At 38.2% G+C, this 15,699-nt stretch overlaps 1 long non-coding RNA gene across 1 annotated transcript; it reads left to right on the top strand.

The window, feature by feature from the left end:
* The first annotated feature begins 11,335 nt into the window (after positions 1-11,335).
* Positions 11,336-15,239, top strand: LOC112435875 (uncharacterized). The gene is made up of 3 exons (XR_003024805.2): positions 11,336-11,552; positions 12,653-12,787; positions 14,072-15,239. It is a non-coding gene; the product is annotated as an uncharacterized LOC112435875 (long non-coding RNA).
* Positions 15,240-15,699: the final 460 nt, after the last annotated feature.

Below are 15,699 nucleotides of genomic sequence, written 5' to 3'. Positions count from 1 at the left end.
AATAACCATATCTTTAGTATAAATAAGAACATTTTCAAAAAAAAAAGTGTAGACATCTGATTTTTCATGTCTGTTACCTTTGGCTGGGAGCAGCAGAGTCTACAAAGCACAGAGTTCAAAACAGTCTTACAACCTCTGGGGAGAAGTTGTTATTTAGTCTGGTGGTTCTGCTCTTGATGGTCCACAGCCTGAGGGGAGGGGGTCAAACAGTGTGTGCTGGGTCAGTAGCATCTTTTCAGATAGAAGAGGCCCTTTTCCTGCATCTGCTTATGTAGATGTCTGTGGTGGTGGTGGGGGGAATCTGCTGCCAACAATCCTCTGTGTAGATTTCACAACCCTCAGCAGAGGCTTCTTCTCTGCCACAGAGCAGCTGCCACACAGTGATTAATTCAGGACTGAGCTCCAACGTCCAGCATGCCTCAGCCTCCTGAGAAAGTAGAGGCGCTGATGCGCATTCTTAACCAGGAAGGAAGTGTTGTGGCTCCAGATAAGATCCGCCATGAGATGTACACCAAGGTACTTAAAGCTGGAGACCACTTACATGGCGGCTCTCCTGATAGGCAGGAGTGGAGTTTCTGCCCCTTCTGAAATCCACAGTCATCTACTTTGTTTTGTTGACTTTCATGCAGAGATTGTTATCCCTGCACTTTCTGGGGGGGGGGGTTGTTTTGTTTTGTTTTGTTTGTTTGTTTGTTTTTTGCTTTAGCAACATCTCGTCACTGCTGTGTCTTCTGTAAATTTCACAGCATGACAACTCTGACATTTTTCTCAGTGGTCACAGGTCAACAAGGTGGACAGGAGGGGATTCACACCACAGCCCTGAGGAAATCCTTTTGGGCAATAAAGCTGTAGGTAATGTTAGCCATCCTCAAAAGTTGAGGAGCAGCAGTTTTCTCCTCCCTCCACACAAACTAAAGTCAGCTGACTGTAGCAATAACCGCACAGGAAAAAAAAAAAAATTGTTCTATCAGTCCATCATCCAGATATATGAAAGAACTGTAACACACAAGTATTGATTGTTTGCTTAGTAACTTTAACACAATCTCTGAATTTATTACTGGAATGTTTTACAGGATGCAATTACAGTAAAGTCTCTTTTACACGGTGTTAATATGGTGATCAAAGATCCTAAAAAATGAATGATATGTGATAACTTCAGGTGACTACAGGCGAAATAAGTGCTGGCAACACAAAGTGGGCAGGACCCACAATTAGTTTTGGATTCATTACTCAAGAAAAGTAATATGTTTTGCACATATTCAACTCTGTATATTTTATATATTTTATTATTATTATTATTATTATTATTATTATTATTATTATTATTATTATTATTATTATTATTATTATTATTTTACTATTTAATTTGTAAAAATGTGTATACACACACACACACACACACACACACACACACACACACACACACACACACACACACACGTAGGAAAATATTTAGTATACACATCCAGAAATGCATACACTATTATATATTGTACATATATTTATTAGTTTCAGGTTGGCCATTCTTGTATTTTGCTCGTTTGTGTTGTTGTGTTTGCACATCTCTGTTGCTTGTGGGGCTCGCACACAAGAATTTCACTCGCATGTGCTGTGCCACATGTGATGTGACAATAAAAGTGATTTGATTTGATTTTGATTTAATGTATTTAATGTCTTACTCACTAATGTAAGTAATATACTTCATTCCTCGCCCAAAGAGGCGTCAAAGTGATCACTGCAGTAATTCTGCTTTAGTAAGATGAACAGGCAGAAATGAAGGCTACGGGACCGACTGCTCATCGCTGTTTTCGTTATCTCTTGAAGTTCAGGGTCTGCCTGCTGGGCTGCAGTAGGCATAGACTCAGCTTTAACGACACTCTGGATTTGCGTTAGCATTCTGTCTGCTAAGTTGTGTTAGCAGTATAATGCAGATGTTTCTTTCCTGGATGCAGCTTTCACTTTTGTGCAATAAAAATGAAAGCAATGTCCATGTCTTCACCCCTCAAAAGCTAGATCACTGAACCACTCCAGCATTTCCCTCCACCCACACATGAAGTGAAATCAGCTGATTGCAGCATGAGCGCACAGGAAGAAAAAACAAATGTCTGTTTGATGTTTTTTTCTTTCTATCCACCTGGTGTGCAGATAACAACACAATTCAAACTGTAATGTGGTAAAGCAATTACGGAATTTAATCCAATAATTTGCTACTTTGTAACATTTATTGCCCAACACTGCCAGCGATAAACTGAAGAGACAACTAATGAGAGTGGTGATTACCATTGATTAACCTATGAGCTGCTGTAAAATTCAATAGAGGGTCACCTAGGCAACCAGGGGCAGGAATGTCTGCAAGCAACCAGCGACTTGCTTCCAGTGTGTGCATCGCTTTTCACGTTACTTTGGAACATTGTAATGTTGAATTATAGCAAACCTTAAATTCACTTTGATCATTTTAATATAGTTTAAAAGTCTTTTTAGAGAGATTTTTTAAATATAGAGATGTGCATTTTTCATGCAAGGCAACAACTAGATAAGCAGAATTTGATACAGCAGCATAATGTCCATAGCTCACCTGTGTGTTTAACAGCCTGTCATTGCTTCAAAACAACATGGCTTCAAATGGGAAAGTCACTGTTAATTAACATTTAGATTATTCATTGTCCAGCCAACACATAATCACCAACAATTTCTCTCCTCCTTTCACAACGCATGGGGCTACTGTTGAAGAATAGCCGCTAGTACCTCTTGCCACGAGTTCCCAGAATTCTTTGCGGTTTTACCCCTGAGTGACGTCACATTTTCAATCTCTATTAGCTTTCATTTGCATTTAAAGAAGCGAACCAGCTTTAGCCATCATACAGATATTTCAGAGCCAGTTCACACAGTTAATGAACCTTCCAATAAAATGTATTCTTTAATAGTAGCCCCAGGCTCACTTTCACATGTTTGCAGCTTCTAGTCTGTATCTTGCACAATTGCATCAATATCACACTTAAAAATCTCTCCACAAACAGACATATAAACACTTTACAAAGTACTTAAAACCCATCTGTTACACTTCCCACAGTAGGCCCATGTGTGTGTCATCATTTTGCCATCACACACACATATACACACACACACACACACACTAAACAATAACAGCCAGCGGTCACAGTTAGTTATTGTTTACACAGCTAATCTCTGTCACCTCATTTTGTAAGCTGTGCATGTTGTTACCACATGTTACTTTAGGTTTGTTTTATCTCGTGTTTGTTACTTTGATAGTGTTTCAGCTATGTGAAAAGAAAGTTCTCACAGGAGTCGGCGCAATCCTGTGAAAAACTAAGTGCACACCTCGATCAGTAGCTTTTTCTGTTATCAGTTCCTGTAGAACATCTTTAGCAGTGAAAACCTGAAGTAATTGTTTTCTGTATGATTTTTATCATTGTGTCACACTGTGCTTGAGGAATTTGGACCCACTCTTCTTACCAGCAGCGTTTTAATTCTTCGATGTTTGCAGACATGTTCGTTTATGCATGGCTCCCTATAGGTCCCAGTAAAAAGTTTCTATTGAGTCGAGGTCTGGACTGGGCCCCAGCAGCACCTTGATTAATTTATGAATTTTAAATAATTTCACCATTCTGTTGTAGATCTACTTTGTTTGGGATTGGGATAACATCTGAATCTAGAATAGTTTGGTATACAGAGGAGTTGACTCAATGACTGTAAGGCCTCCAGGGCCCTGTACTACAAAGCAAATTCAACATAGCCAGGGTATCTTTCTGTTATCTGGATTCACTTATCCTCACATAAGCAATCAGGATAATTGTTCACACGAAACGGGTTATGAACTCGTTAAGTTAACCCATGGTTTTCTCCTGCACATTCACATGAAAGGGGTGGCATTGGTAGCATCTGACCAATCGCAGTTATGAATGACGATACTGTCAGCAGAGTGGCTGATTTTACAAAAGAAGATAAAAACTATAATAGTGGGAAAAAATGAAGAGGTTACACACACAATGCAATACTGTAGAGTCTGAGAAGTAGCTCTTGGGTTATTTTCTGATTTAAGATGAATTTCTTGGGATGTCCGTTCCTGGGGCGATTGTGCCATTAAATGTGAAAACACACCTGAATGCATCACACCAGCAAACTGCCAGAACTGCCTTTACAGAGGTGCTCACACTTGCTGATGATCGCATAACGGAGTGGATTTGATGAACAGCACCCGGCTGTTAATAATCATCCTAAATCCCGTGGAAGCAGTAAGAATGTCTCGAGTCATTTTCACATGATAATTCTTTTATGTATGACAGGAAATTGTGACAGTTGTTAATACTATAAAACAGTTGATCACGTCAACGATCAACACAAAATATTAGAATCAGTAAACAAACATTTATGACTATGCTAATAATGTAAATACCAGCATTACACAGCACAAACACTACACTGACAACTCACCACGACAAACGTTCGCTACTATAAATCACCATGTCTAATTATGTCAGTTCAACTGAGGACCAAAAAATGATCTAATGTCTTTATATAGAGTAAACATCCTGCATCACTGTAATCATCTCCTCACTGTTTTAATACATACATCAAAGCAACAAAGCCCATATGCATTTTTTTCCTCATACTGTTTCAGTAAGTTTAACATGTTGCACATTGTTTCTGTCAGTGATGGATTTTGGTAATGATTTCCAGTCATTGCTTAAAATAAAACTGTTCACTGCACTGAGCCCATCTTTCTCTGCATTGTTGCATGTGGTTATATATGATTCAGCTGAAATATTATAAAAACACACATTTTACCTGTCAATGAACCAACCCCGAATTGAAAAGACAAGAAAAGTGTCTGAATTTCTCATATTTGTTATGCCTGCTCTAAACATTTTGGATATCATAGTTTTTAATACTATATTATAATTTTTCCTACATGAATATTGAAAAGCTAAACAACAAACAACAAACAGAAGTATGAATCGTGCTATTTTTGGACTGTGCAGCTAATAATAATAATAATCTGGTTATACACTGGTCATAAAGCTGTAGTAGTACAATGTTATTGTCCCTCACAGCACACTCATTACGTAAGATATATTGGAAAAAAAGGAGTGAAGTCAGTGAAAAAAGATAAACTTACTTTTACAAATTTACTCTGACTCATATATTAAGACACGTGTTTATACAGATGGACTGTGAGTGTTCGTTTTTCTTATTTTTAATGTCTCTTTCATGGTGGGAGACTTCTTTAAAACTGAACAACTGTAAAAAAAAAAAAATATATGAGAATGATCCCCAGCCATCTCACAGAGTGTCTGTGAAGGTTCTCAGTCATCCAGGTCATTGTAGTCAAAGGAGCTTGCAAAGAAAAGCATCTGGACTTCTTTAGACTTTAAAGAAGTCCAGACGTTTTTCTTTGCAAGCTCCTTTGACTATCTCACAGAGTGGTTAATGTCCCTTTTTCATACACTGCTACTAATACAAGGGGTCCTAAAATCTTATTTTCGCAGGTCCAGTGTTTTTTGGGGGTTTGACAATTCATGCATTCAACAATAACAGTAATCAAGAGTTCCCATTTTTCTTTTATATAAACATGACCCAGAGATTCAGATCTAAAATATAAATGGCAAAAGGGCCAAGAGAAGAGTAGAGTCTGTGGGAAAACAGGACTCTGCAACACATGAGTATAGAAATAAGAAAAAAAGGACTGGGTCATAGCAAATATACAAAAAGGCATGCCACACGGATGGACAAAAAAATGAAAGCGGTAAGGAAATACACAAATATAGCACCACAGATAGAGAGCACTGATGTCACAGCGTGGCATCTGTGCTCTCTAACTTGAAGACGGTATCCTGCTTGTGTATGTTAAATCTAACTTTACTCTTTCTTAACTGTTTATCTGTCAGTTCAATTCAACTGTAGTTATATAGCGCAGCAGTCACCTCAGGGGGCTTTACACTGTAAGGTAAAGAGCCTGCAATAATGCAGAGAAAACCCCAACAATGAACAATCAAACCCCAAACTCCCTCTGAGCAATCATTTGGCAACAGTGGGGCGGAAAAACTCCCATTTAACATGAAGTACCTCAGCAGCACGGTGGCACAGTGGTTAGCAATGTTGCCTCACAGCAAGGTCCTGAGTTCTATTCCACCATCAGGCGAGTCTTTCTGTGTGGAGTTTGCATATTCTCCCCATGTTTGTGTGGGTTCTCTCTGGGTACTCCGACTTCCTCCCACAATCCAAAGACAGTTAGTGGGGATAGGTTAATTGGAATCGAAATTGCCCATAGGTGTGAATGTGGCTGGGATAGACTCCAGCCTCCCCACGACCCTGGGAAGGATAAGTGGCAGAGATTGGATGGATGGAACCTCTGGCAGAACCAGGCTGAGGGAGGGGCGGCTATCTGGCAGTCGGTTCACACCGAGGGCCAATTACAGTAAGTATCACCAATCAAGATAACATCAATTACTTGTAAATATGGGAAGATTCAGACAGTGATAGCATCTGAACTCAAGAAGGAAGGTCCCCAGCCAATTCAAACCCAGGAAAGTCTTGCTGTGAGGTGACGATGCTAACCACTGCACCACTGTGGTGCCTATGGACACCTTAAGAGTTTCATGTTGCAAAGCTCAAATAATATCAAACTGGTTTCTTGAACATGACACTGTACTTGTTGAATTTACGAGTTTATTAAGACAGTTCTGAGGGGGTCCAACTAAAGTGAGTGTAAGTAATCACTGTCTGACAAAAAAAAATTTTCATAATGAGATACAAATAAAAATGCTAATTTAAATGTTAATTTAAACCTGATGAGACATGTCTGCCCTCTTCAAAATTTCATGTACCATAAAAGGAGGGTGTGTTTAAGTCTGTAATGCTTATTCAAAGTTGATGGCCATCATTCAGTGTGTTGATCCTGGAATCTGGTTGCAGTGATTCAGTGTGCTATTATTTCATTAAGCACCATTACATCTGAGTCATTTTTACTTGGATAGATGTCTTTTACTACCATATTTGTTATGGTAAAACATTAAAAGTGTTTGCAGTTCAGTTCAAGTTTTGGAACTTTCTTCATAAAGAAGTACAACAAAATAGAGTATTTAAAACTTATTGTGGTGTTTTAAATATAATCATTAGTTTCAGTTACTTGTTGTCTTTTGGAGGACCTCTGAATTGCACTGATATGGTATCCGTAGTATATTGTTTATTGCAGTTTTAGTGGCTTTTTTAGAGTGAGTCTTAATGTCAAAGTGCACCGTTTGCCCAGTTCTCAGGCCATGTGCTTACATGTGCTTACATGTGCTTACCACATGCTCCTTACTTGTGCAGCCAGAAATGGTCGTGAGCTGAAGCAAACAAATGACTAGTTAAGAAATTCTAAATGTTAAGCAAGCGAAAAACACAGAGATTACTTTTGTCAGGAACTGCAGTCAAGTACAGGGTCGAATAAAATTTAGCTGCCACGCTGCATTTACGTTGGACTGAAAGTCGAAATAGAAACTTTAGTGCGGTGTTAAGTTGATCCAGTTTTTTTTCTGGATATGCAAGGAGGAAAGTGTTTTCTGATATATTATCCACAGGACGACCTGTTGCTGTAGCTTTGTTTTGGTTGGAGAGAGTAGATTTCACTTTCCTGTGTCATAAAGACGGCTCCTTGGTGCCTTTTTGGCTTGTAGATTCCAGCTGTCCTGTTGTGCGTTGTTGTGTATAAGCAGTAATGTATGTTTCAGGGTTTCCTGCTTTTTTGTTTGTTTTAGGGGTGTTGTTTACACTTCAGTTATACATTATCATTGATATAATCCAGTTGATTTTCTTTCACAGAATTTAGTTTAAAGGAATAACCCTATTACATTACCATTGTTATCATTGGGTGTATTTCGTTTGTCAGGAATTTCCAGCCTGCTTTGCTTAGTGTCAAGTAAGGTAAGTGGATAAGGAGATGGTGGTGTATTTGGTTGCAAAAACAAATTTCCTCAGTGACTCGAGTTCAGTAAATGGAAGATTCCTTTTGATTGTTTATAAGACCCCAAATCTTTTTGTAAAGTGTCTCCTTTCAGGGTGTGACCCGGTTTGACTTTCTGTGAGATCCTGCTGGCTTATCTAGGGAAAGGGACCGTTTGCCAGTCTTTCCTCCGAGGGTGTTTATGATAATGGTATTAATTCATGTTTGCACACTATAGTACTTAGTACTTATCGTATCTGAGCTCCCTTCTCTGGTTCCAACAGTTCCGTTATGGAGGAAAAAAGGAAGTCCTAACAATGTTAAGGAAGTGTGTTGGTATGCCTGTCGGAAATGAGCGTCAGTGCTCTTAATTGAACCGAGAGATGCGGGGTAAACTAACTGCAACTAAATTTCAGTGGGTGGGGGTTTAAGTTGGGAAAACTTGGTGAAATGCATGGGAATGGTTATATTTTTGGCCTCACTTAATTGGTTTTCCCATGCCTTAGGTACAACAACATTTTGTTAACATGTCAACTTAATGTTTATGGTATCCTAAGCATTTCTTTTGCTGGGCACCATCTGACATGGTGAAAAGTTGTTTCATCAGCATGTCATATTGCCCGTGTACTCTGCTGCCTTCACTCTCTCTCTCACTGTGAAGTGGCACACTGCCTGATTTCTGTCCCCAAGTCCCAAAGAAAGCCTGAGAAATTTTCTGATAAGGCAGAAATAAAACAATCTACAAATATGTAAGCGTCACTTCTCACTGTGAAGGGATATTGGCTTACAATGCCAGGACTTTCTTTTACATGTTAGATAGAATAGGTCTTTTAGGTGATGTCACGGTCTGGCTGGGGCAGACCGTATGTGTTGCAGAGGAGGACTCAAACGCAGACCAAAACGTGGTGTGGATTAACAAAACAAGCCGTTTGAGGTTAGCAACGAGGGTACAAAATAATAGGGCATCGGTGAAAACTAAACAATAACCTAAACTGGGTGAACTAATAACAAAACATGAAAAACCTTAACCATAGTGAACTGACATGGGTACCTGGAGATGAGACATGGATGAGCAGACGACCTGACAATGGCATGCAGAAAACAAAGGGCTTAAATACATACATGAGGTGATCAGGGGAGGTGGAGACACATGGGGGAAACAGCTGACAGACATAAACCTAATGACAGGACCAGGAGAGGAAAGCTAAATACAATAAACAAAGAACACATGACATTGTCAGAATAAAACAGGAAATACTAAAACTAAAACATGACAACACAACTTAACAGACCTAATATGTGATGAATAAATACAAAACCCCAAAACATAGAAAACCCAGGAACAATAACTGCCTAAACTAAAGGCAGATAGGAAATAACACAAACTAAATCACATAACAAAATGAGACAAATACAAACATGAACTCAGAGCGCTGGGTCAGAGACCCAGCCTGTGACAGGTGATGCCCGTATCAGTATTTAATGTGAGTGATTGATGCTGTAATGTTTATTATTTCAAACCAAGCATGTAGATCAATTTGCCTTTGGCGAGGGTATACAGTGCAAGCTCCCTATATTTATTTTGTGTATTATTCTTCCGATTTTATTTATGCTTGTTTGCTTTTTGATACTTACTGTGATTTTTTTTACTCTGTTGCTTTTTTTGGCTGTCTTTGCTCACTATGGATGGTTTCACTTTCATCAGCTTCTAGAGTTCTTTTTCTCCTGAAACTCTCGCCTGGACCTTTATCTGTTTTGTTAAGTTTTGTGACTCCTATAATGACATAAAGTTGTTTTAATTTGTTATAGTTTTTGGAGTTACTAATCATGAATTTTGTCACTGACCTTTTCTCTAGTTCCACCATGTTAAGCTTTCTTCTATGTGAATTTTCTACTACAAATCAATCACAACACCTCACTTCCAACTTAACCGTGAGCAGACATTTTGCGGGCAGCTGCTCATGCCACAAATGGGCACATTTCTTATTAACATTAGGTTGCACACAGAGGCACACCTTTTTACTTACATGTACATACTTATTGATTTCAACACCCATTCAGTCATGCAAATATCTATCAGATCAAAAATTTACTTCAAATTTCAACAAAGTTGTCATGAACCGAAAGGCTGGGAGACAGAGACTGTCCAAGTAAGGTGAAGCCAGGGTTGGAACTCCACTGAATGAAGGGAAGACAGAACCTACTCCAAGAGATAAATCACACAAGGAAAACCATGAAGGGTAAACGTCATTTACCACCAAGAAGAGTAGCACAAACTGGCGAGGAGGAGCCAGTTGAGTCAGCTTAAGTAGGTCTCCCGCTGATTGCTCGCAGATGAGGCTCAGGTGAAGCAATGAAGTCTCCGCCCCCAAGGGATAGCTCAGCAGCCACAGAAGGAAAACCCCTCCAGGTACTCCCACGGACCATGACAAACACTGAGTTTACACAAATTGAGAATGAATATTTCTATACTTATTACAAGAACAAGCAATAACATGTCTTTTTTTGACATTGTGCTCCAACTGGCAAATTCAAATGTAATATTTCACATGATAAATAAGAGTTCATCTGTATTAAAATAACATATATGTAATATTTTAATATAAAGACTTGTTTCGGACTTTACGTTTCCCAATTTTGCTTTAAGTTATAAAGTTATTTTGTTGGAGAGTTTTCTCCAAGCACGACATCCCAGTGTATTTCAGACCCAGCAACACGCTCAGACAAAAACTGGTTCACCCGAAAGACAAAACGCCAAAACACAGACTTAACAATGTGGTGTATGCTGTACAGTGCAGCGAGGAATGCCCAGACCTCTACATTGGAGAGACCAAACAGCCACTTCACAAGCGCATGGCACAACATAGAAGAGCCACCTCCACAGGACAAGACTCAGCAGTCCATCTGCATCTTAAGGATAAAGGACACTCTTTCAAGGATGCCAATGTTCACATTTTGGAAAGAGAGGACAGATGGTTTGAAAGAGGAGTGAAAGAAGCCATCTATGTCCACTGTGAGCGACCATCTTTGAACAGAGGCGGGGGTTTACGACACCAACTCTCTGCCATCTATAATCCAGTTTTGAGATCCCTTCCCAGACGCCTTAACGCCCACTCACATCCTGGGCCATCTGACCTCAGGAATTCGCATGATAAGGTGGGGCCAGGTTTCACAATGAACTCACCCAAAACTCTGGCTGATTGGGACCCACACCCAGTTTCACACCTTGGCTCAGGCGATTAGAGGATCATCAGGGGGTCCTTTTGTCCCTCTGTGGGGGGTTACTCCCACTAGGTTTATATCTGGGACTCTCCACCATTTGACCTTAGAACTGAAGAAGCTTCTCGGATGAGAGGTGAAACGTCTTCAAGCAACACTGTAAAAAAAATCCGTAAAAATACAGTACAATCTACTGTATAAACGTGAAGGAATTTTCCGTATTAGTCATTTACAGGTATTTTTCTGTATTTCTCAACTACTGCAATGCATTGTGGGAAAAAGAACCTGAAAAGGAGGGAAAAGTAAGCGCAAGAGCAGCCATTAGGCTTCTTTCAGGCTTCATCTGGATTTTGGATTCTGAAGTTGGAGAAACTGCCTTCAAATTTCTGTGGTAAGTATTAAAACTCATGTTTCGTTTTATTAAAATAATGTTTTTTCAAAAGACTCCGTGTTTTTATTTAGAAAGAATTGTTAATTTATTTGTTAACTGGTTTCGGCTGTCTCCAGACAAGTCAGGAATATTTTGCTGACTCATTTTTTAAAATAATTGTTATTTAGGTTTAACATGACTTAAGCTTTATTTTAGTTAATGTTAAAATAATTTTTACTGTGATACCACCAGTTTTGCCCTTCAGTGGCTGAACCAGTTTTCATAAATATTATAGTTAGCTGTCTGTGTCTCTCTGGGTATTACACAGCTGTGACTGCTAACTAGTTAATTAGCGAAAGTCAGCGATGTGGATAACTGGGAAAGTGAGAACTTCATGGTTCTAGAAATTATTCTAGGACTCTAATAAGTACTGTATCAATACCTGTGTTTTACAGTTGGCTCTACTGTACACTTTAAAGGGTTTCAGGCAAAGTTACACTAACCCTAGTTTAAGCCTCAGACCTTCCTGGCTGACGCTAGCAAATGCTAAAGTAAAGACTTTTAGCTAGCTGACCAGCATAGATTATTTCGGTGGTTAACAGACTGTAGTGGTAAAATTATTGAAAGTATAGTTTCACCTCAGCACATTTACAATTACAGTATGTCTATTTTGTAGCACATAGAAATGTTTAGTTAATATTTACAGACAGACACATTTTCCCTGTAACTGTGTTTTTACTCCAACATTTGTTGAAAATGTAATTTATGAAATGCTGAGCAGCATTTCTTGTATGTGGAATATTTTTGTCACCCCACTGTGCTAATGTGATTAAATACTAAAAATTATTACTAAAAAAATTCAATAATAAATCAATAATAACTATTTCTTGATTGAACTATAATGTAAGCGCAGTGCTGGTGTGCAGGGGCTCTATATGCCTTGTCTATATCAAGCTTTTAGCCAAATATAAGCAGAGATATTTGTATCTTTCTTAAAAATCCAGATCCTTACAGATTATTTGAGAAATGGATCAACAGCTATCACTACTTGAAGCACTTTAAGTCCTGCAGTGGAAAAATATCCCTTATTTCACCTTTGATCACACACTTTGGTTTTCCAGTGCAGAGCAATGGCCAAGAAAAGGAAAGACTTCCCCGAGTGAAAAAAAAGATGAAGATACAAGCTGGTGATGATCCAGAGCAGCTGGTCTCAGGAAATGAAGAAAAACCCTGATCACCTTCTCTACAAACACAAGGTGAGTTTAATGTTGTGGTTGATTTAGTTTTTCAAGGTATGTATGTTACTTTAATTATAAACTGCTTTTGTTGCAACAGAATGGTGTTATGTGTATGCAACTCTACGTGAATTATAATCCTTTGTAGGGCTGCGTGATATGACCAAAGTCTCATATCCCAATATAAGACGTATCTCTCCTGATAACGATATATATCACAAAATAGTGCATTTTCTGTAAATTCTGTGATTCTCGGGCAACTCGACTTATGTGAAATGTTTTCAGTTGGGCGTCGTGTACCAGGAGTCGAGTGTTTTGACCGATGCATGAAACTATACATTTTTAGACATGAGTTTAAATGGCCGCCATTTTCTTTCTGAGTATTTATTAGACGGCGTGCTGCAAGGAAAAGCCTGTTCTAACGTTTGAGTCTAAGGATTATTTTGAGCACCTGACGACTCTTTTTTGCTTTTCATTCGTAAACTCTCTCGAAACTCTTTCATGTGATTCTTGTGTAGGTGGTTAAAGAGGTTTGTCGTGTTCGAGTGGTGGTGGGGACCAGTTTGTGGCATAATTTGCATAGTACAGTTTTCTGGGGCGTGTCAGACTTTTCATAACCAAACCATGTCCATGCTACAGAGGTAGCCCCTCATTTAACAATAAGGTCCTCGATTTCTTTTGACTGGTCCTTCTGGTTCTGCCTCATCCTTGCTGGCCATGCTGGTATTCTCTGTGCCTTCATCTGCGTGGTGACTGTAAGCGCCATTTATAGTTACTTGATGTTTTTATTTGAGGTCATTTGTTTGATGCATATTCTGAAATTTTATGTTTGAGAATAATGTATATCATTTCAGTTTAGTTTGAAAAGTCTCAACAGAAACTTGAGCTTTATTGTGAAAGGTTTATGTGGAAAATCAACAAGCGGACGGCGGAGACACACGATAGTTTTATCCTCATTGTTGGTAACGAAAGTACGCGTTAAAAACAGTCACTTGTCCGTCCATAGTGTGGTTATTTTAAGTATAAGAGAAGGAGAGAACTTTAAGAAATAATATAGCAACTACAGTGACCATCAAAACCATGAAAAAAATATTGCCGTAAACAGTTTATTTTGCAACACCACAAAACAAAGAATAGTGTATAATATGAAACGATAGACATTTTTATATCGTAATCTGATATATATCGTCATATCGCACAGCCCTAATCCTTTTTTTGTTTATGTTGTTTATGCTCTAGGTAAAAAAAAATTATAAAAATACAAACTTTTTAAAAATGTCTTGTTGTTTCTCTTTTTTTCCTCAGAATAAATTGCGACTAGTCTCAATGGCTGACACGGAGGAGCAACACAGCGACACGTTAACTCCGACTGCTGCAGTTCCTGTATGAACTGAGCAACTCTTAAAATCCAAGGAAAAGCTGAGTGTATTTTACTTAAAGCTCAGATGGACCTTGATGTACTAACATGCAGGCTGCATTCAGGACTTTGTCACACTGTTATATGAAGAGCGGTAACAAGACTTTGTAGTAATTTGTCTTACTATTGTCTTATTTGTTGTGATTTAGGGTCTGTGCGCACAAGCAGAGGTTTTTGTTTGTAACTGTAACCTCGTTTTCAGAGCCTTGTCTAACATTTAATGGTCATGAAATATGTCAGACTTTTTCCTCTACTTAACCAGCTTAGAGAATTTGAACACCGTGGAGAAAAAGGTGTGCCTTAAGGATTTTGAACTATGATGTTTAAGTGTTGTCACTGCTGAGGATTCGTGGACACAGATCCTTATTCACTATGCTGCTGTTTACAGTTTAACTTTTCATCAGAACAAGCACTTCTAATTATACTTTGCTCCTCACTGACAAAACAAGTCCCGTAAATACACTTTTATCTTTAAGTTTGGGACAGTGATCTGTCTTAATTTATTATGTGTTGTAGTTATCATATGGGGAAAAGTCCTGTGGTTATCCATCAGTCCTGTTCGAATAAACCCAAAGTTCAGGAACATCTTCTTTAGATCTGTTCAGTTGTATTCATGTGGCACCACTTAAACAGTCAACAAATTTTGACTCAAGTATGTTATATTGTAAGGTAAAGAGCCCAAAGAGTTAATCTCAGACAAATGTTCACGCAAATGTGAATTACATTCACTTCATTAATGAAGTGAATGCAATTCAGTAATCAAAGGTGTTTGGCTATAACTGACTACATGTGTATACTGTATCATAAGTGGACAGAGATGGATGTAAACCACACCTTAACCATTTGGCTGAGGCAAAACTACCACAAGGCAGTGATTCTAACTAAAAGGTACTCTGGATATTATTAAATGTGAACATGTCGTTAAATATGACATTTTTTGTTTGTCAGGTGTCCTGTTTGAAGAAAACACTTGGTAGCCACTTGAATGAATGTAAATAAACACATTTACATGAGGGCAACCTGATTTCAAGGAAATAAAAATGCTCAAATTTGAAAGCTTGTGAGTTATTTTGTTCATGTATCAGCTGTTTAGTAGTTTTATGACAAGATGGATGCTGTCATTATATTTAAGTATAGTGTTTGAGTTAAGGAGAATAAAAGAATATTTAACATTAATTGTACCAATGTTGTTGTGTACGAAGCACAAATTAATTTAAGTTTTAATTTATGAATTTTTGAGTACATGGTGTACTAGGTTGTAATTGCATAGAAATGTACGTTTAAGGATATAAAGAACTATATTTAATGAGTTACAGTGAAAAGAAGTGCTTGGAAATAGTAATATAAACAGAAATTTCAATTTTTCTATTAACGGAAAATATCAGTTAATGATACAGAAAATATACTGTGAATAAACGGAATTTTCTGTTTTATAGCTGAAGGAAATGTCCGTAAATAGTACAGAGAGTATACTGTAAATCTACAGAATTTTCCGTTTTATCATTTACAGAAAGGT

Source organism: Maylandia zebra, linkage group LG14 (genome assembly GCF_041146795.1).
Source record: "Maylandia zebra isolate NMK-2024a linkage group LG14, Mzebra_GT3a, whole genome shotgun sequence".
Classification (NCBI taxonomy): Eukaryota; Metazoa; Chordata; class Actinopteri; order Cichliformes; family Cichlidae; genus Maylandia; species Maylandia zebra.
Note: the sequence above shows the minus strand (reverse complement) of the source record. Positions and strands in the feature narration are given on the sequence as shown.